Below are 22,316 nucleotides of genomic sequence, written 5' to 3' on the forward strand. Positions count from 1 at the left end.
GTCCGGCCAACCAGTAGTTGCAGCGAAAGTACGGGGACAGCCCATCGAATTTCTCTGGGACACAGGAGGGTCCCACACCACAATAAATTCCTCCACCATGTTCCAAAAAGACACGTGGCCCACTACAACCACAATCACCCTCAGCGGTTTCACAGGCCACTCACAATAGGGACACATCACCGCCCCTGTACCCATTCAAATCGGCAACATCACCACCAAGCACCCCATAGTCTTAGTCGACCTGCCCCACACAGAACACATTTTGGACATCGATTTTATGAATTCCCACAACCTGTCCTTTGATCCAGTAAACCAATGTGTCTGGAAAATGGCAAAATCCGCAAGAGCCCCTGCAATGTTCACAATAGGTGAATATTCAAACAAGATTAGTGCAGTTGGCGAATTTTGGTTTGACCCGACCACGATTCGCACAAACAAGCAGGTTAGGGCAGTTCTGCAGAAGCACAGGACAGCATTCGCGACCCATAAACACGACTGTGGCCGGATGACTGGTTCCGTTCAAATCACAGGAACTGACCCTAGGCCCCAAAAGCAGTACTGATTTCCCCAAGAGGCAGAGGGAGAAATCTCAAAAGTGTCCGACAGCTTATTAGAGCAGGGTGTACTCAGATCAGTAGCCTCCACTAATAATGTCCCGATTTGGCCAGTGAGAAAGCCCGATGGATCATGGCGACTGACCATCGATTACCAGGAACTCCACAAAGTCACCCTCGCAGCAGCCCCCACGGTAGCCACAAGTCCCGAGACCATGCTCAAACAGGGACTCAACTCACAATATTTTACGGTTTTGGACATCAGTAACGGATTCTGGTCCATTCCATTGGCAAAAGCGTGCCAATACAAATTTGCCTTCACTTTTAAAGGCCAGCAGTACACGTGGACATGCCTTCCACAAGGATTCCACAACTCCCCCCCCCATTTTTCACTGACAGCTGGCAAACGGTTTGTCAAACTTTTCTTGCCCCGAATGTCTGGTCCAGTATGTGGACGACCTATTACTGCAGACAGACACCAAGGCAGAGCACATTGAGCTTCTGTCTGAACTCCTGGAACTCCTACAAAAGATTGGCTGCAAAGGAAACCCCAAAAAGGCCCAGATTTTGTAAAAACAAAGAGATATATTTGGGTACGATTATCACGCATGGTAAACGCGGGATCGAGCACAAAAGAATTGACTCGATTGCCAAATTGCCCCTTCCCCAGAATGTTTCAGCCCTTATGTCATTTTTAGGACTGGTTGGCTACTGCCGAAACCACATTGATGGTTTCGCCAGCAAGGCAGCACCCCTCTCGGAACTCCTAAAGAAAGGAGCCCCTTGGGAATGGCTTCCACAGCATACGAATGCTGTGGATGCTTTGAAAATAGCCCTCATTGCAGCCCCCGCACTAAAAGTTCCAGACCCGCTTTCCCCCTATGCTATAGAGATACTTAGCACAGACCGCACCCTTTCAGCCGTGCTCCTCGAGGAACGGCACGAACAATTAAGACCCGTGGCTTACGCCTCCAGACTTTTAGATCTTGTGGAGCAGGGATTTTCGGCCTGTGAAAGGCACCTGCTCGCAGTTTACTGGGCAGTTCAATATTTTTCTTACATAACCGGACTAAATCCCATCACAATCCTCACAGAACACACACCCCCACCCAACTTTTACTGGACGGACGACTTAAGGACGGTACACTCAGCCAAATTAGAGCAGCAAGATGGACCCTTCTTTTGCAGGGATGGGACATCACTGTTAAAAGGACCAAGACCCACACTTTCTTAGCCGATAGCCTTCAGTACCCAGGCACCCCCCACGAATGTGAAATCATCTCACCGCACCACAACACAGGCCCCTTTATCGCAAAAACACCCCCCAGAAAGATAGGTAGTTCACCCCAGAGCCCCCAGCCCACAGACACGTGCGAACCCTTAAGGATATATGTGGATGGTTCTTTCACTGTATTAGACGGGAAGCGCATTATAGGATGCGGCATATATGTCGAGGACGCGCCCTAGAAGAAATCTCACTAAAACTACCAGGACACTTAGGCGCGCAGGCGGCAGAACTAGCAGCCGTTGCGCCTATTATAGATCACCCAGATTCCATCCCCAGCCCAGCAGACATATACTCGGACAGCCTCTATGTCTGCAACAGCCTTACAGAATTCCTACCCCTGTGGAAAGCAAGAGGATTTGTTTCCGCAGACGGAAAACCCCTCCTTCAGCCCCAATGCTCTGCCACATTTTATGAGAAAGCACAGGACAGGACCTTTGGTATTATTAAAGTTCGCAGTCACCACCGTTCCTCCCCCCCATGAAATGTAAAAGCCGACGCACTGGCAAAAGCAGGTTCCAGGCATGGATATTTTTGGACACCCCCCGAAAGCGCACCAGTGAATGCAGTTCAGGTCTCGCAGACTAATATTGAGGATTTAGTGCAGGCCCAGAAGCAGGATAACAATCTCAGGGAGATTTTAGAAGGACAATTTACAGCACCCTATGATAGGTTTAAAAATGCACTGACCACACATGACGGTGTGGTGTTAAAAGACCACACTGGTCTTTTACCACCACTGGGGGCTTATGTGGTTCCTGAACAGGACAGGAACCAACTTTTGTTTATTCAATGACAGTCATGGACATCAGGGAATTGATCCCACTACAGCCCACCTCAGGCAGCTCTGTTGGTGGCCAAGTTTAAAAGAAGATGTAATGCACTACATTGAGAATTGCCTTATCTGTGCCCAGAACAATCCGGACAGATACGCAAAGAAGGCTCAGCTTAGTCACACCCGCCCCATATGGTTCCATATTAACCAGCTTAAGGCATATGGCCCACAGTCCAACCACGCACATCACATCGTGCTCGACGCAGTAGACCACGCCCTGCCCACAGCCAACATATCCCTACCCTCACCCAACACGTCCACCCCATCCACGGACTCACACTCTACTTCACCCCCGAACTCTAGACTCCGCCCCGGAACGCCCACAGACAGCAGCAGCAGAGACAGCGACTGTGACACAGACAATAGCCACAGCACACCTCCCTACTATCCCCATGCAACAGGACCCACACCCAGCGAACGTGAACACGATTAGAGTGATCCCTTCCTGATCACATCCTCAACAAACCCCACCAAAGACCACCGCCCTACGATGACGACCCCGGCTCCATCCCCACAGAATTAGACACAACTTTTTGGCACCGCAACAATTCATACAGGCTCGTCCGAAACGACGAGATGGACCCAGAGTCACACCATGCAGCTTTATCAACCCTCATCCACTCCAGAGTATGGCATCTGGGAGAAGAGGATGACTTTGAGTCTGACTCCCAAAGCGAGAACCCCTTTTGCGACCCTGTTCGCAACTGATAACGGAGGTGTCCAGATGATGTTTTAAAAGGAACCTCTAGGAAAAAAACAAAACGGTGCACTTTCTGATGGAACCTGCAGCATGTTGTTCAAGGTTTGTTTGTTACTGTTATTGTTATGTGTTGTATGTAAGATCGGAATTTTTTTTTTTCCACGGCCCCACGCCATATTTGTCGGCAGAAACCCATAAAAACTTGCCAGCACGCTCATTGACAGAAAACGCTGAGAGCTTGCCAGCCCCGTTCATAACTGCTCTTCTGGTTCGAAGGTGGAACATTTACGGCAACCCCCCCATGATAACTACATTTTGGGTCGTTCTTGTCGGTTGCTCAGGCAGTGGAGAAACGGCATTGGTCTCCGCCCTGCCTGAGGACCCCCCTCTGGTCAGCTACGCTCGGGTAGAGCACACACTGCATTGGTCACCATCCTACCCGGGGATTCCATCCAATTCTTACCCGTCGCGGCCCATACGCACCTCATTTCGGCACTCTTGGTTCAAAAAGATTTGTTTTGTTTTCTGGCAACCCCTAGGTTGCCATCCCCATGCTATTTACATCCTCAAACATTTGGATGGTAAATCGCACAGCCTGCGAGACGGCTCGCACTGTTTCAGTATTTGTTAAGAGTGTCTTGTCCGGAATACTCGGTTTAAAAAAAAAAATGAGGGAGTCACACATGGTGACAAATTGTAACGGGAAATTGGCACTAAAGACAGACATACTAACATATGAGATATTAACCAAGATAGTAACAGAAACTATGCTTGATCCCACAGAACTCCAGAAGCCCCAAGGAAAGAAGAAGAGAAGAGAAAGAAGAAGAACAATGAGGACATCCTCCGTGTTGATCACCACCATTATAATGTGTATTTGGTTGCGCGCGAACGCGAACCCCCTGATCCCAACCCCCCCCCCCCCCCCCCCCCCCGGCCGTTAATGACTCACTTCCCCATAGCACCCAGAGCCCAGCAACAGGCAACACCACACCATCATGGTGTGATAAGCCCTTTCCTACGTAGTCGAATCCCTATTAGCATTGGCGATACTCTGCAGCATCGTGCAGACTATCCGCATGAGGAAATGGCGAAGGAGAGCCTACCGCGCTCGCACCCGGTATACAGGATAAGATCCCCTATGTTCGGTTATCACCAGGAACCCGAACCCCTCGATCTATAATAAAGGACATTCGTTTGCGTTCTTTTTGTAATTTTTTTTAAAAAATGGGTTTCATTTACGACAGAAAGATTGTACAACCCTGTGCTTGACTGCCAAGCCAGGAAAAATGTGAATGCTGTTTTTATTTTTGTATTGTTAGGAAGTTAGTATGATTGAATGTTTGAGTGAGTGTAGTTTATGAGAGATAGTTAGAGGTACCGTTTTTTAATGTTGTAATGCATTTCCCTGTTTTGACATAGCGCCACTTAGAATGTTAGGTAAAAATTTTCATTGCATAGTTATGGTCAGCGTAGAGGCCACGGAAGAGTGCTCGCTGGGTTAGGAAGAGAAGACAACGCAGTTATGTGATCCTTCATGCTTCGCGTTAGGGATCACATGGAGGAAGTGTAGCCACCTGGGTTGGCCACTTCCTGACTTAAAATGGAGATCCGCAAAGGCTGCAGGGAAATTCAGCCAACTCAGGCAAAAACTAGCAAGTGCAGAAATCCTGTGTATTAGAACTTGCAAAAGCCCAGACAGCACTGAAACCAGCAGCCATCTGCATATTAATGAGCGATCCCCAGGCACAATTAAAACACTTAAGGTGAATAAGGCCAAGCCAGACTCCTCGGCGCCAGCAGGAGCCAAGACAAAGGAAGGCCAACGGACACTCAGGGACCACCCAGCGATCAGGGAACAACTCCAGTATTGGAGAAATCGATCCAAGTGATCGGGACGCAGTCCAATCACTTGGAACCAGGTACGGGGTCCGCCCCGAATGGCAGGAAGCCCCTGGGGACTATAAAGTAGAGTCCCCAAGTTCAAATCGGTCTTCTTGGCAGGGTCACTCAGCAACTCGAATCAACCCTTGAGAGTGAACTGTCCAAGCTGCCGCATCAACCAAGTAAGTCTCCAGTCAATGCTCGCTACGAGATAGGCGCTCCTAGCTACCAGTCCATACCAGCTTTTGAATCCTGCAGACTCAGATCGAACGAAAGGCCATTTGTTCCCCTGACCTGGTGGGCCAATTCCGAAGCTAAGTATAGGCCTTTTAGTGATAGAGAATATCTAGAAAGTAGAGTTTATGCACGAGTAGTGATTTACTGTGTATAATAAATGTGTTTTGATTTGAATCTTACTAATTGGTGTGTTGAGTTATTGATCGGTACTTGAACTTGAACCTCATGGCGGTATCATAAAGATACCTGGCGACTCTAGAGCAAAGGTTAAAGAAACAGAGCAAATTCAGTAAAGACCCAATGGGCAACGAATTAAGAGCCAACCAAAGTTAGCACCAGACCTTAGCGCAGTGAGGCAGCAGGGCTAACCTGCTGTGCCACCGTGCTGCCCGTATTTGTGGTTCTAAGGCTTGTGTAAAATATTTGTAGCTGTTGTAAACATTTTTGGAGTTGCTGAAATGTAATGTCACATTTTTGGATATTTGAGAGATTTTATCAGATGTTACCAGCCACTCCCAAGAGTGGATCTTACATCCTCTGCAATCCAAATACTTATTTTCTAGTTCAGTATTTCAGTAAATAGTGCGACCCACGTGCGACCCATGTAAATGATCATGTGACCCAGGTAAGTGATCCTGAGACTCCGATATCTTAGCAGAGAACACAAAGGGGCAGCATGGTGGCTCAAAGGTTAGCACTGCTGACTCAAGGCACCGAGGACCTGGGTTCGACTCCAGCACTGGGGTCACTATCCATGTGGAGTTTGCACATTCTCCCCATGTCTGCATGGGTCTAACCTCCACAACACAAAGATGTCCAAGGTAAGTGGATTGGCAACTCTAAATTGCCACTTAATTGGAAAAAAAGTGAATTGGGTACTTTAAATTTATATTTAAAAAACTGGGAGCACCCCCCAGAAATGCTTTACTGTCTAGTGATTGTATCATGTGCCACCACATGATTCTCCTTTCTTTAAAAGCAAACTACTAGATGGAGCCTCGGGATTTGATCCAACAAGTTGTTTATTTACATAAAAACAGGTGAAATGAATAGTAAACAGTATATCATTCAGTGGAATATAGATTTCTTTACCCTTCTCGATACATACTCACTTTGTCTTTTTTTTTAAATTGCTTTTTTAAAAAATAAATTGAGGACCCAATTATTTTTTTCCAATTATGGGGCAATTTAGTGTGGCCAATCCACCTTTGGGTTGTGGGGGTGAGACCCACGCAGGCACGGGGAGAACGTGCAAACTTTACACAGACAGTGACCTGGGGTTGAACCTGGGCTCATAGCTCTGTAGGCAATAGTGCTAACCACTGCGCCACCGTGCTGCCCCACTCACTTTCTGGCTGAACAGATTGTAAACAGAACATGATGGACTCTTAATTCCAACTCTAATAGAAAACACAAAGCTGCTGGTGTGGTGAACTCATAAATACAGACTGGCTCCTAGGTAAAACAATTGCAACCGACCTCAAAGAAACAACAGAAATAAGACGGCTGCCTCTCTCATGATTACTTAATCAATATTGGAAGCTATATTTGCAATTTCAAAGATGACTTGCCTCTGCTTAATTAAACAGCCCACACTTCAGTCTACCCACTGGCGTAAATTTTAACTCTGAGCATTGAACAGGAGATGGAGGCCAAGCCAGACAGCAGAGAGGCAAGTTCACACAGGAGGGATATGGTAAGCAGTGGGTGTTGGGAGGCAGGGCTGGTGGTGTGAGAATACTGATGGTAGAGGGGTTATAAGCAACAGCAGTGCCCACACTAATCCTGTAGAGCCATTAAGAGTACTCACTCCTAGGGTGGCTCGATGGTGCAGTGGTTAGCACTGCTGCATCATGTCAGAGGACCCGGGTTCGATCCTTGCCCTGGGTCACTGCCTGTGTGGAGTTTGCGCCTTCTCCCCATGTGTACTTGGGTCTCTACCTCCAAATTGCACTAAAATACAAATCTGTATGTGTTAATGAGGTTCCCACCCAATTTCGGCCAGCTGCTTCCACCAGCAGGCACAAGGTCCGGAGAAATACGAGGGATTAAAATGGATCTATTTGCTTTTGTCCTCGTCAACTAACACAAAACCTGCACTTCATCATCCTCCTCTTTCATTCTGGAAATTATTAGTCCCTTAATTGATTCTATTACCTTGCTGAAGTCATTCTTTAAATGTGAACCTAGACATTCATTATTGATAAGGCATTCAATTATGGGGGCATGACCCGATCCTGATCAAATGGCTCATGTGCACACTCTGCAACAGGAGTCGCTGGTTCCTTATAAGATCCAGGAACCACTGGCTGATTTTCTTTCCCTTCCTATCCTTGGGAGCTGAGACTAATTATAATATTCAATTGCTATCCCAATGAAGGGATCAGCATAGGTCAGGAAATAAATGTGTGATGTTTGGACTGCAATACACAGTGCATTGTAACTCTAAGCAGATGGCTCGGGATTTTACCTGATCCACTGGGAGCTCCAGTTGACACACCGCACAGAAGTCAGTCCGATTGAAAGGTTGGCATCCAGTCTTCCAGTTACAGAATTCCATGCTGTGGGATTGGGGATTGATCTTGGAGGTGTGGGAGTGGGGAGGCAGTTGCTGGAGGCTGGGACCCGTGGGCACTGCAAAATCCTTGACTTCCAGAGAGGGTGAGATAATGGAGGTTGTTGGCCTTGGGGAAAGTCATTTGTGGTTTCATGGGGAAGGTGGGGAGCGACGATTCCCAACCAATGGGGATCCTCAGACAGCCACATTGGATTCAAGAGGAGTAGGTGTCCAAGGTACACACAACCTGGATGCTGAAGTAGTTCAATGTACCAACCCATTTCCCTAGAATTGGCTGCCCTTCTTCCTCAGTTAAAGGCCAAAGTGAGCAGGTTGAGTCAGGTTTCTGATAACCTGACACAAAACTATCCAACTTCTTTGGTAAAAATTCCCCCCAGATCACTGCAGGAGTTCTGACGGTGCATTCTTAAATGCATTGCATAATTATCTCTTCCCAACTTCTCCCTGTCCATCAGAATTATTTAGCCAGCAAATTTCAGGTCTCGTGTTGTTCACAGTCGTCATAAGCCCCATTGACTGTCTCAGCGTCATTGAATAAATTCAGAATCGATTTGAACAGCGAAACCAGTTCCACGAAAGATATTGCCAAATGACAACTCAATGAGCTTCATCAGATAGTTACCAACTGGGTGTGCTTGTAATGCCTCCTTTGCCCGTGTATTTAGTTTAATAATAATCTGACAACAAAAACACTTGATGGGTCGGGTGGGAGGAGTTTAATTTGGAAATACCATGGTCATTGTTGAGAAAGAGAGATTTTCCCCACATTTTGCACAGTAATAGCTTCAGATCTAGTCAAACCAACCAGAGACTGCCTTCAGGGGACAGTCTGTATCTGCATTTCCCATATCTGCCAGCCAGCCCTGTGGCCTTTAGAAACAAAGTATTAGTTTACTGCTGAATTGTAATCAGCTTTTTGCCCTGGACTCACAAGACCACCAAGACTACCCTAGATGAGCTTTTTCAAGTGCAATTAAATCCTTGCTGCAGAGTTGAAAACAACACAGTCCCGAAAAATAATTACTTGTATTCACATGAATGTTTAACATGTTTATGTAACCTTACTTTGTCCATTATTTCAACATTGACCGTAACCTGCTTCAAAACAAATACTTTTAACATCTCAGCTAAAATAGCAGGCAAACGAGTCTCATATGTTTGTTCTGAGATCACAAGTAGGTATTTCTAGGCTAGTTTTCCCAGCCATTGCACTCAGTCCTCAAATATAAATGTGTTTAGGTTCTAATGATGTGTACTCCAGAGAGCAGCAAGTTGTTTCTAGGTTGCTAACCTAACTTTTTCACTGAACCAAGAACAAGTTTTGATATCATTGTAAGCACTCACCATATAGAGCTTTTGCACTCATCTTCCCTTCAGATCCTGACATCTTGCTGCAAAACAGAACAATGAAAAATCATATTCATAACAATCTTTCAATTACTATCTCAGACCAATATACTGTGCACAACCCAACCCTGGCACATATGATTGCGATTGATAAACTCATATGAGGCCAATGTGACAAAACACAAATGACATATACTAGGGGGTTCCAGATTCAATTTCTAACCTTTTTGGAGTCAGTGGAATTTATTCAGAGTGTTAAACACTGAGCTGAGCATCCCTGAAAGGAAGAGACGGACATCATCATATAGTAATACTAGCTGAAAATTACATGTGCGTTTTCCATGGTCTAATACTGTGCAGACACTCACCATCTCATGCAGTTGTTCCAAAGTCACAATTTGTCACTTTAATTTCATGGCTGGGAAAGTCTTTGGTGGACAGTAAACAGAAAACTAAACTACCAGTCTATGTGGGGGTTTACTCATATGGGCAGCACAGTAGCATTGTGGGTAGCAAAATTGCTTCACAGCTCCAGGGTCCCAGGTTCGATTCCGGCTTGGGTCACTGTCTGTGCGGAGTCTGCACATTCTCCCCGTGTGTGCGTGGGTTTTCTCCGGGTGCTCCGGTTTCCTCCCACAGTTCAAAGATGTGCAGGTTAGGTGGATTGGCCATGATAAATTGCCCTTTGTGTCCAAAATTGGCCTTAGTGTTGGGTGGGGTTACTGGGTTATGGGGATAGGGTGGAGGTGTTGACCTTGGGTAGGGTGCTCTTTCCAAGAGCCGGTGCAGACTCGATGGGCCGAATGGCCTCCTTCTGCACTGTAAATTCTATGATAATCTATGATTCTTGGCTAGGAAAGCTCCACTAACAGCATTCATACTTGCTGCAGTGAGAAGTCTTACAACACCGGGTAAAAGTCCAACAGGTTTCTTTCGAATCACTGGCTTTCAGAGCGCAGCTTCTTCCTAAGGTCGGAGGAAGGAGCTGCTTACTGTGCCCACCTCAGTCCAATGCCGGCATTTCAACATACTTGCTGCTGGTAAATCTACTGCCTCTGGTCTAGAGGCACTGAGGTAAACCACTGTTGAGGAATCCTCAACATGCCAGAGACAGCAATAACAATTGTTGCTTTGGAAACTGGATTTTTATGGCTTTGTAATGTAAAGATGATATTTATGCTGTGGATATGGCTAAAAAAGATTCAGAGGATGTTTATATTTTGAAGGATCACCATAGGCATTTACCCATACACAGCTCTCTCATGTTGTCTAAACACAATACATCAGGGACAATGATGTGGTAGGTACAAAGGTATAAACAAACTACAGAGGCATGAGACAAATCGGAGGAGGGTTGATCTGATAATTCAGAGGGGCAGGGAAAAATATTTCCTGCTTATTTTGTCAATTACGGTTTTACATAATTAATATGATCATCTGAAATTCTTCGGTTTCAAATAACTAGGTTAATGCATTTAAAGTAGAGCTTTAGTTTCAAGCATAATAGAATTTGTACCTATTGTCCCAGAACTTAATTTCGAGGTCTTTGTATTGGCAACATCGTAAATGTTCTCTTAAAATTCCAGTAAAATTGTAACCTTGTTCTTACTATCAGTAGGAAACCATTAGGAAATATTCTGTTCCGTTTATACTAACCCTAGTCCCACAAGATTAAATTATGATCAGTGATATAACCTGGAAATAAATTATAACATATCCCTTAGGTATTCTGAAAATAGCAATAAATTTGGAAAAAGAGACACATGTGCAGTTAGTATGTTAAAAGATAACAGGATGCATCACAATTTGCAGCTGAATGTAACTTGAGTATTGTGGTCATAGTGTTGTTGGTTTAAAATTTGAACCTTCGCTTAAAACAAATTTGCAATGATTCAAGGAATTAGAACATGTCACAGCGTATAAATTATCATGGTCGAAGTTCATCTCACATGATCAAAAGCTAAATTCAGATTACGTTGAACACAAACGCTACCAACTGGTTCTTGGATAGGTTCAATGCTCTCGGCTCAAACAATTCTGGGAAGGTGAGGTTATCCAAAAACACCATGTGCCAGGTAGATCCTGTCATGTTCTGTAGACTGGCCGATATGAATGATGCACCACAGAACATCTAGTTTAAATAATTTATTATGAAACAATTGCGTGGTAAAGATAACCGGAATAAATAAATAACAAACTACTAACAGTAACTAACTATTCTTGAGCTACTGCAAAATGTCTATCCACTAACATGACTTACTCCCAACTGCTTAGAGGTACAGAGCCACATGGTAGACTTACACTGCCACATGCTGGTCGGAGGTAGTGTACAATATTATATACAGAATTACTTGATGCATATTGTCACAAATTTCACTTCATACAATGTTACCTATTAACTGATGTCTTATGTCAAGCCTCACTGTACATGTCTGTCACTGCATCTCATGCACTGTATGCAATGGATGTCCTACCTCACACACATCTCCCAGGTTCTTCACAAACCCGACACCCTGCAATCATTATTAAAACCCAGTTCTTTGGGAAATATAGACTGAGATTTTCAGCCCCTATTCACATTAGGTAGGTTCAATGACAGGATCATAAATTATCACCAGGAGTGCAAATTTGTGTTTCACATCAGCGTGAAAACATGACGAGGGCAACACGGTGGCGCAGTGGTTAGCATTGCTGCCTCATGGCGTCGAGGTCCCAGGTTTAATCCCGGCCCTGGGTCACCGTGTGTGGAGTTTGCACATTCTCCCAGTGTTTGCGTGGGTTTCGCCCCTACAACCCAGAAATGTGCAGGGTAAGTGGATTGGCCACACTAAATTGCCCCTTAATTGGAAAAAATTAATTGGGTACTCTAAATTTATTGAAAAAACATGACATGATTGGCCCCTCCCCCCAGGTGATGGGTCGTTATTTCCCAACGTTAAACATTGGGAACATTACAAGAAATTAACATTATCAGGCCTATAAGCCAGAAGCATACCCACCCACACCCCCCAAAACCAGGTCAAAATCCATCCACGGCAGCATGGTGGCAGAACGGTGTGAAGCACGCCAGAAATATGATGGTGTGCACTTAGTGAGCAGGCCTCCCGTGGAACCTGTGACTTGAAGTTTAAGTTCCACACCATATGGCGGAGAAAGCCACCATTGCCGTTGGCGACTTCAACACTGCATTTCCTGCCCAACATTGGCTTCTGCCAATAATGGGGAAAATCCCAGCCATACTGTGAGGTGATAGAGAGTAACTGATGTTATTCAGTGGAAATAAGGATGAAGGTGCTGGCCTCAATGACCAGTACATGAGTTACATTTTGGTTCACATATGGGTAGCAAATTACATTATATTGGATTGAGCCATAGGTATTGAAGGGTGGGAGAAGAAGAGGGGATGGTGACCTAATAACTGGCAGCAAATGTGATGCAGATAGTCCTCACTGCCAGGAAGATTCAGTCTCCTGATTAAAGTAATATGAAACAATTGTCCTTCGACATAACCAAGTGTATGGGCTTACCCAACAATCCCTCTTTCAACTTATACATGAAATTCAGTATTTTGAGTGATTTAAGGAGAAAGAAAATGCCCCCAAAACATTTTGGAAAAATCTCTCTCTTTTCAGGTATTATGCTCTAAGAAGCCATTGGTGACCATGTTAATCTTGCTTTCGAGCAGTGATGGGCAGGCTGGTGAGTGGGCTGCTAGAGTAGCCCTTCCTCAGGTCAGTGGGCCACAAGATTGAAACCGTGCCTGTCCACTATGAAATACATTGAATACACGCTGAGGATTTCAAAATGAGTTACAAAAAATGCTTAATAATTTATATATTAATAGAACTATCAACAATTTCAAATGGTAAAAAGAAAATAAATATTTACACTTTGGATGCAGAGGAACCTCATGGGTACCATAGTTAATGTTGTGAGCAATCAGCATGCTTCTCACCTCACTTGCTTTATATGACTCGTACCGATAGGAAAGAAAACTACACGGAGGGAAATTAGTGGAATGCGACAACCCTGCACATGGACAACGGTCAACAAAAGGTCTCATGGGTCGCACTCAGAAACGGTAATGGGCCGCATGTGGCCCCCATGCCATAGGTTTCCCACCACTGCTCTGAAGGCATGGACCATATTTGTTGGTGTCACATTCATCCAGTTTGTAAGGCTCTTTAGAAAGATTGTTCTTTGTCTTTTACCATCGATCTTTCCCATCAGCAGCAGACTTTCTAACTCATCATTTCTTATTACTTGCCCAAGAAATTCTTGGTGAGTGAGCTCAGCATTCTGATTTTGACAGCACTTCATCACTGGCTGAATGACTTGTCCAAGATATCTTCATTATTCGCCTCAAGAGCCATAACTCTCATCCTCAATTCCTCTCTGCATTGCTTCACTGATCATCCAACACTCACTCCGTATGTCAAAATTGGTGTGAAGTAGTATTCCAGGATTCTGAGCTGTGGTTTCATGGGTAATGTTGAGTTGATCATCATCTTTTTCATTTTGGTTATGCATCTTCGGCAATTTCAACTCGTTTCTTATTTCTTTGTCAGACTTTCTATCCGATGTTGACATTCGAACAAGGAGCTGGAGTAGGCCGCTTAGCCCCTCCAGCCTGCTTCACCATTTAATAAGATCATGGCTGACCTGCTTCAAAGCCTACCCCTGATAATGTATCATCCTCTTGCTTATCAACCTCTGCCTTAAAAATATTCAAAGACTCTGTTTCCACTGCCTTATCAGGAAGAGGATTCCAAAGACTCACGACCCTCAGAAAACAAATCGTCCCTTCTCCATTTTAAGTAGCTATCCTTTATTTTTAAAAAGTGACCTCCAGCTCTAGATTCTCCCAAAAGAGGAAACACCCTCTCCAAATTCAATTTAGAACAGGCAATGCTTATTGAAGCTACTACCTTAAGAGCTGTTTTTTCCCCCAGTCGAGGAGTTGATTCTGGACTGAGAGAGGATCCAGAAGGATCGAGTGGAAACTAATGTTTGTACTGAACTATAGGAATGGTGCCACATGCATAATTTAAAGCTTGTAATCTACAACTAATAAACCAGGAAGATCTTCAATCTCCCCAGGAATATTTTTCTTCTACAGACAAGCTAAATCAGGCGAGAACAACACGAACAGAAACATTATTTTTGAACAGAGTAGCAAGCAGCGGGTGCTCTGTTAAATATTTTTGTATCAGAAACCTAATACGAGGTAAGCAAACAAAATGGTAGGAAGCACTTCAGCTCAGAAAGTATAGACAAGTTAAAGAAGCTGGAGCAGGGTCTGCATTACACATCAAAATTCCCTCTATGCTGATTGTGCATCACCATACAGGACCATTTAATGGGCCCTTATGTTTATTTTCTTGAATACGAGTAAAGGAATGCTGGATATACATACCTACAGCTTCATGTACAAGCTCACCTCACCACTATCCCTTCAATGTAATTACTTGTTTACACACGTCATATTCTTATATTCAGACCCATCAATGAGCTTTTTGAAATTACATAGTCAATATTTGATAGTTTGCTTGTTGATACCTATCAACATGTCATCTAAAATGTTAGTAGAATTATCTGAAACATTAGGTTGGGTAGGAGTTAGAATATGGCAAATAAGTTTTTTTTCGACATCAGTCGTGCTAACAATGAGCCATTTAAAAAGGCAAACAAGAATTGGTAAAGGACGAGGAAATATGATACATTAGTGAACATGTTAGAATAAGAGTTACACCACCCCCCCCCCCATTTTTCCTTAATTAAAATCCCTGAACAGTTCCTAACCAGAGGTAAATATTATTTTTTTGTACCATCCTTCTACCTCATGGGAGATATGCATCTTGGATTTTCCTCCTCCAAAGTTGAAGCAATTCTGTTAAGTTATTGCTTCTGGAATACTCCATTAATAACAACATGTCAGTTGACATCAGTACATCCTTGTAATCAGGTAGCTGAGGTCAGCTATTGGCTGTGTAATGTCTGGTGGCCGTGAGCTGACAACCTTACCATTCTAATCTATTGGCCTGTCACCACTTGAATACCTCCACTGTGGAAATTCTTGAAAGCCCCAAACAACTTGACTTTTGTTTTGTTAATCATTCAATGCTGCACTTACCTTAGTTGTGCAAAGTGGTGGCCTGGGCCCCAGAATAATCCACAGATGATTTATAACATTCACCTATGCAGATGAGAAAACATACATCAGTGAATTTACTGAAGTATATAAATGAGAAGTAAAGGGGGAATATCTAATTAGAGATAAGTGCATTGTGAAAGGGGAGCAATCTGCACTCCTCAGATACAGGAATTATGGAAGGATTGCATTCTTTGGCCACACATCATTACGCCTTCAGTCGTAATGAAGTGCTTCGAGAGGTTGATCATGAAGCGCATCACCTCCATACCCGCAGAACGCCTTGATCCACTGCAATTCGCATACCGCTGCAACCGGTCCACATCAGACACCATTTCCCTGGCTCTACACTCATCCCTAGAGCATCTCGAAAACAAGGACTCCTACATTAGACTCCTATTTATTGACTACAGCTCCGCCTTCAACACCATAATCCCAGCCAAGCTCATATCAAAGCTCCAAAACAGAGGACTTGGCTCCCCACTCTGCAACTGGATCCTCGATTTTCTGACCAACAGACCACAATCAGTAAGAATGAACAACACTTCCTCCACAATAGTCCTCAACACCGGCGCCCCGCAAGGCTGCGTACTTAGCCCCCTACTCTACTCCCTGTACACACACGACTGCGTGGCAAAACTTGGTTCCAACTCCATCTACAAGTTTGCTGACGATACGACCATAGTGGGCCGGATCTCGAATAACGATGAGTCCGAATACAGGAGGGAGATAGAGAACCTAGTGGAGTGGTGTAGCGACAACAATCTCTCCCTCAATGCCAGCAAAACTAAAGAGCTGGTAATTGACTTCAGGAAGCAAAGTACTGTACACACCCGTCAGCATCAACGGGGCCGAGGTGGAGATGGTTAGCAGTTTCAAATTCCTAGGGGTGCACATCTCCAAAAATCTGTCCTGGTCCACCCACGTCGACGCTACCACCAAGAAAGCACAACAGCGCCTATACTTCCTCAGGAAACTAAGGAAATTCGGCATGTCCACATTGACTCTTACCAACTTTTACAGATGCACCATAGAAAGCATCCTATCAGGCTGCATCACAGCCTGGTATGGCAACTGCTCGGCCCAGGACCACAAGAAACTTCAGAGAGTCGTGAACACAGCCCAGTCCATCACACAAACCTGCCTCCCATCCATTGACTCCATCTACACCTCCCGCTGCCTGGGGAAAGCGGGCAGTATAATCAAAGATCCCTCCCACCCGGCTCACTCACTCTTCCAACTTCTTCCATCGGGCAGGAGATACAGAAGTCTGAGAACACGCACAAACAGACTAAAAACAGCTTCTTCCCCACTGCCACCAGACTCCTAAATGACCCTCTTATGGACTGATTTCATTAACACTACACCCTGTATGCTTCATCCGACGCCAGTGCTTTTGTAGTTACATTGTATATGTTGTGTTGCCCTATTATGTATTTTCTTTTATTCCCTTTTCTTCTCATGTACTTAATGATCTGTTGAGCTGCTCGCAGAAAAATACTTTTCACTGTACCTCAGAACACGTGACAATAAACAAATCCAATCCAATCCAATCCACATCAACACTAGGCAGTTCCCTGCTTTAGCAGCAGCAACAAAAGCCAGAAGAGGAAATAATTATTTATATTGTTGGCCACGAACATGGCTTCTTTCCAACACCAAGAGAATACTCATGGCAGCAACAATATGGCATTTCCATTTCCTGCGTCCCGAGTGATATTATTCTTTCAGGTGAATGGCAACATACATGTTTAATCCATAAATCCAGACAAATGCTTCAGAGACACAAGTTCAAATTTCACCACAGCAGCTGGGAGAATTTGAAATTCAACTAATTAATAAATCTGGAATAAAAACCTAGCCTCAATAATGATGATCATAAACTGCCAGATTGTGGTTCCTCCCTTCAGAATACGAATTTTACCGTCCTTGCTTGGTCTGGCACACAGGTAACTCCAGACACATAGAAATATGGTAGGAGAGACCACTGAAAGACAGGGCATCAACCCTGGTTTAGTGAGTACAGGAGCACCATTTGTCATACGTAAACATTTGATGCCAACCTGGTGCAGCTACAATAGGTGCATACAAAACAGTGCAAGCAGCATGCGGTAGGTTGCCAAGTGATTCCACAACCAATGAATCAGATCACAGCTCTACACCCTTGCCATATCCAGTTGAGAGTAGTAATCAACAATTAAAAAACTAACCAGAAGAGGTCCCACAAAGATTCCCAGTGAAGGAGAGTCCAGCAAATAAGTCGCAATCATTTTTGCCAGAAGAGGGTGATCCATCTCAGCCTCCTCCAAAGGTACCCAGCATCACCGATGTCAGTCTTCAACCAATTTAATTCATTCCATGTGACGTGAAGAAACAGCTGAAGGCACTATACAGTCAGTCTATGGGCCCTGGTAACATTCTGGTGACAGGACTGAAGATTTGTGCTTCAGAACTAGCTGCACTGCTAGCCAAGCTGTTGCAGTACAGTTTTGACACTAGCATGTACTTGTTGGAGTTTAGAAGGATGAGGAGGGATCTTGTTGAGAGGCCTGGATAGAGTGAATGTGGAGAGGATGTTTCCACTAGTAGGAAAAACTAAAACCCGAGGCCATAGCCACAGACTTAAAGGATGATCCTTTAAAACTCAGATGAGGAGGAATTTCTTCAGCCAGAGGGTGGTGAATCTGTGGAACTCTTTGCCACAGAAGGCTGTGGAGGACAAATCACTGCATATCTTTAACACAGAACTAGATTGGTTCTTGATTAATAAGCGGATCGGGGTTATGGGGAAAAGGCAGGAGAATGGAGATGAGAAAAATATCATCCATGATTGAATGCTCCTATGTCTTATGCTCTATCCAGCAATGTGAAAAATTGCCCAGGTGTCCCCTATCTGCAAGAAAACAGGAAAAATACGAACCAGCCAATTAACTCCCCATCAATCTATTCTTAATAATCAGCAAAATAATGGGAGACAGTGTTATCAAGCAACACTTACTTAGCAATAGTCTGCTCATTGATGCTCAGATGGGTTCTGCTAGAGACTCTCGGGCACAGCACTCATTACAGCTTTGATCCATACATGGACAAAAGAGATGAATTCCAGAGGATAGGCAAGTGGCTGCCCTTAACATCAGGTGTGCTTATAATTCCTGCCCTTAACTCCAGGTGTGGCACCAATGGGCCCCAGTGAACCGGAATCAGGGGAAAATTCTTTAAGGGAAGGTGGTTGTGGTTATTGGAAGGTAATCATCTAGCTCCAGCTCTTTGCTGCAGGAATGCCTCAGGGTAGTTTCCTTGGCCCAACCATCTTTAGTTGCTTCATTCATGACCTTCCACCCTTACCTCCATTATAAGTTCAGAAATGGCCTGTCCATTGTTGATTGCATAGTGTTCAGTACCATCTGCAACTCAGATACTGAAGTTGTTCCTGCCCACATGCAGCAAGACCTGGATAACATTCAGGCCTGGGCTGATCAGTGACAAATAACATTTGTGCCAGACAATGACCATATCTAATAAGAGAACCCAGCCATCTTTCTTTGATGTTCAAACCATTACCATCACCAACTCTCCCGCAACACCTCAGGGTTACAACTGACAAGAAACTGAACTGGACCAGCCATATAAATACTGTAGCTACAAGAGCAGGCCAGAGTTTGAGAATTCTGTAGCAAGTAACTCACCTCCTGATTCCCCAAAGTCTGTCCACCATCTACAAGACACAAGTCAGGAATGTGATGGAAGACTTTCCACTTGCTTGGAAGAGTGCAACTCCAACAACACTCAAAGCGTGATATTATTCAGGACAAAGGTAACCCACTTAATCTGTATCCCATCCACCACCTTAAACATTCACTCCCGTTGCCACACTATGGAAGCAGTGTGTACCATTTACAAAAAGCACTACAACAACTTGTCTAACTTCCTCCCAACAATGCTTTCCAAATTCATTGCCTCTACCACATGAAATGATAGGGCAGCACACCCTTGGGAACAGCACCACCTGCAATTCTCCTACAAGCTGCAGTCCATCCTGATCTAGATCTACATCACTGTTCCTTCACTGTCATTGGATCAATATCCTGTAACTTCCTTCCCAATAGTACTGTCAATATATCTACAGCGATTTAAAAGGTGGGCTCACCACTACATTTTCAAAGACAATTAGGGATCAGCAACAAATGTTGTCCTTGCCAGTAATGACCCTATCCAATGAAAGAAAAAAGAAGACCTCTATAATAATAATAATGCGGTACATTTGTGAAAGTGTTTGAAGGAATAAAGGATATAGGATGGCAGAGAGGCGAAGGGAAAGGAGTTCTATAATATGGCACTGACACTGTACTGGTGAAATAAATGGGATCAAATTGGGTGGTTTCTATTTTCTTTACACATGTACAAATCTAAAAATGTCCACAAACACACAATACACATACACAATTTGTTTATGCAAAGAACAGAGTTGCATTTATATAGTGCCTTTCTCAATCACTTCAAGTCCCAATGCCTTTTACAATCGATTAATTACATTTGAACTGTTGCAATGTAGGAATTGATGCCAAAACACTAGAAAAAGGTCCCCTAATATTTTTTCAAAGTAGCACCAAATTATCTTTAATATCCACCTGAAAAGGACAAATGGGGTCTTGGTTTAACTTCTCACTAAATAATTGTACCTCTGACATCTTATGTAGCAAATCTGTGAAGCATTCCATATTTTAGCTAGATGATCAGAATGATTATATTGAATGGCAGAACAGGCTGCAAGGGCAGAATGGCCTACTCCTGCTCCTATTTTCCTATGTTCAGTTCTACGTTGCAGTGTAAACCTGGACTACATACTTGTTCCTGGAGTGGAAGATGAATCACAATCTTCTGACTCAACAACAGTGTGATGAAATGAACCACAGCTGACACATCCACCCACACCCATGCATAAATAACTTCAACAATACTGATTGAAATGATCAATGAACTTCAAAATCTATGTTTGACAGCTGAAAACTGGTCCACAGGTTAAATGCTTCAGACTGCCAATGAAATGTGTAGAGGATCGAGACACCGATACAAACTGGATGAGATTACTTTATAATAATGATCTTCATTAGTGTCACAAGTAGGCTTACATTAACACGGCAATGAAGTTACTGTGAAAAATACTCCGGCGCATGTTCGGATACACAGAGGGAGAGTTCAGAATGCCCAGTTCACCTAACCAGCACGTCTGTCAGGACATCTGTGGTGTTGGGTGTTCTGACACACAGAAGAGCCAACACAGTTGCATATGGTACAACGCTTCTTTATTTAAACTCACTATTTACAACTTGGTCTTTGCACTCTGCACGTGGGGGGCTCCCTGCTTGTGGTGTTTCAACAGCTCTTTCTTGTTTCCTTCTCCCCAGACCTACTGACCTCCAGGTGTCGTGCTCGTGCTTTTTATGTGGTTGGTGTTCTTGTCTGTGATTGGTTGTGGTGTTGTGTACTCTGATTTGCCTGTTAGTGTGTCCATCATGATGTGTGTGTTTGAATATCATGACATCCCCCCTTTTTACAAAGATATGTGCCTACGTGGTAATAAATATGATCCTGACGTGAGTGCATCTAAGAGTGTGTGTGTGTCGTGTGCAGCATGTGTCTATGACGGAACTATGTACATGGGGGCGATGTCGAGTGCGTCACATGAATCCAGTTGTACCATAACATAACAGAAATGCGAACGAGAGAAGAAGAAAAAAAATTTGAACAGTTGTCCAGTCAGACGACATCTGGAACGATAAACAACAACAGGTTATCATGTAAAATTGTCCAACTTATTAAACATATGAACTGTATTATAAGTCCATTCTAATGGGTTTGCGACGAATTCGGGTTGACCGCCTTAAGGGTGGATCAAGAACCACCGGCTGCTGTGCAGGCATGGCCATGGGTGGCGATGGAAAGGGCGTGATGTGTGGCAGCTCCACAAAGTCATCCTCGGAAGCCTGTTGAGGATCTGGCGTGTTGTGTGGCTGTGAGCGTGGAAGTCGGCGAAGGGCGCGCCGATTGCGGCGACGCACGGAACCATCCGGCATGCGAACCAGGAACGAGCGGGGAGCCACTTGTCGGAGGACTTCGGCCGGTGCTGACCAGCCACCATACGGTTGATGGACGCGTACTTTGTCTCCGGAGGACAGGGGGGGCAGGTCCGTCGCTCGTGTGTCGTACCGACCTTTCTGGCGATCACGCTGCAGTTGCATGTTCTGAAGAACCGCCTCATGGTCTGTTGTCGGTGCCAGGACGGAAGGTACCGTCGTCCTGAGGGAGCGACCCATTAGTAGCTGCGCTGGCGAGAGGCCCGTGGATAACGGGGCCGATCGATAGGCCAGCAAGGCAAGGTTAAAGTCCGATCCGTCATCAGCCGCCTTGCACAGGAGCCGCTTTGCGATGTGGACACCCTTTTCAGCCTTCCCGTTCGATTGTGGATGCAGAGGGCTGGATGTCACATGAGTGAAACCATATGCTGCGGCAAAGGACGACCATTCACGGCTGGCAAAACAAGGTCCATTGTCTGACATGACAGTCCTTGGAATGCCGTGGCGAGCAAACGTTTCCTTGCAGGCCCCAATGACTGCGGACGACGTCAGATCATGGAGAGGCATGACTTCCGGGTAGTTTGAGAAGTAGTCTATAATAACAATGTAATCTCTGCCGAGCGCGTGAAATAGGTCAACACCCACCTTCGCCCAGGGGGACGTCACCATCT

The 22,316-nt window shown here is 44.6% G+C and overlaps 1 protein-coding gene and 1 long non-coding RNA gene across 3 annotated transcripts in view; both read right to left on the reverse strand.

Annotated features, from left to right (window-relative positions):
* Window positions 1–22,316, reverse strand: part of LOC140384543 (uncharacterized) — a 246,255-nt gene that overhangs the window by 42,285 nt on the left and 181,654 nt on the right. The window lies entirely within an intron of this gene.
* The window catches only part of LOC140384919 (uncharacterized), a 34,034-nt gene continuing 21,135 nt past the window's right edge, over window positions 9,418–22,316 (reverse strand). The window contains exons 2-3 of the long non-coding RNA XR_011933217.1: window positions 15,554–15,616; window positions 9,418–9,464 (exon numbers count right to left, since the gene is read on the reverse strand). This is a non-coding gene — a long non-coding RNA (uncharacterized lncRNA). The remainder of the gene's footprint in view (window positions 9,465–15,553; window positions 15,617–22,316) is intronic.

This window comes from Scyliorhinus torazame, chromosome 10 (assembly GCF_047496885.1).
Source record: "Scyliorhinus torazame isolate Kashiwa2021f chromosome 10, sScyTor2.1, whole genome shotgun sequence".
Classification (NCBI taxonomy): domain Eukaryota; kingdom Metazoa; phylum Chordata; class Chondrichthyes; order Carcharhiniformes; family Scyliorhinidae; genus Scyliorhinus; species Scyliorhinus torazame.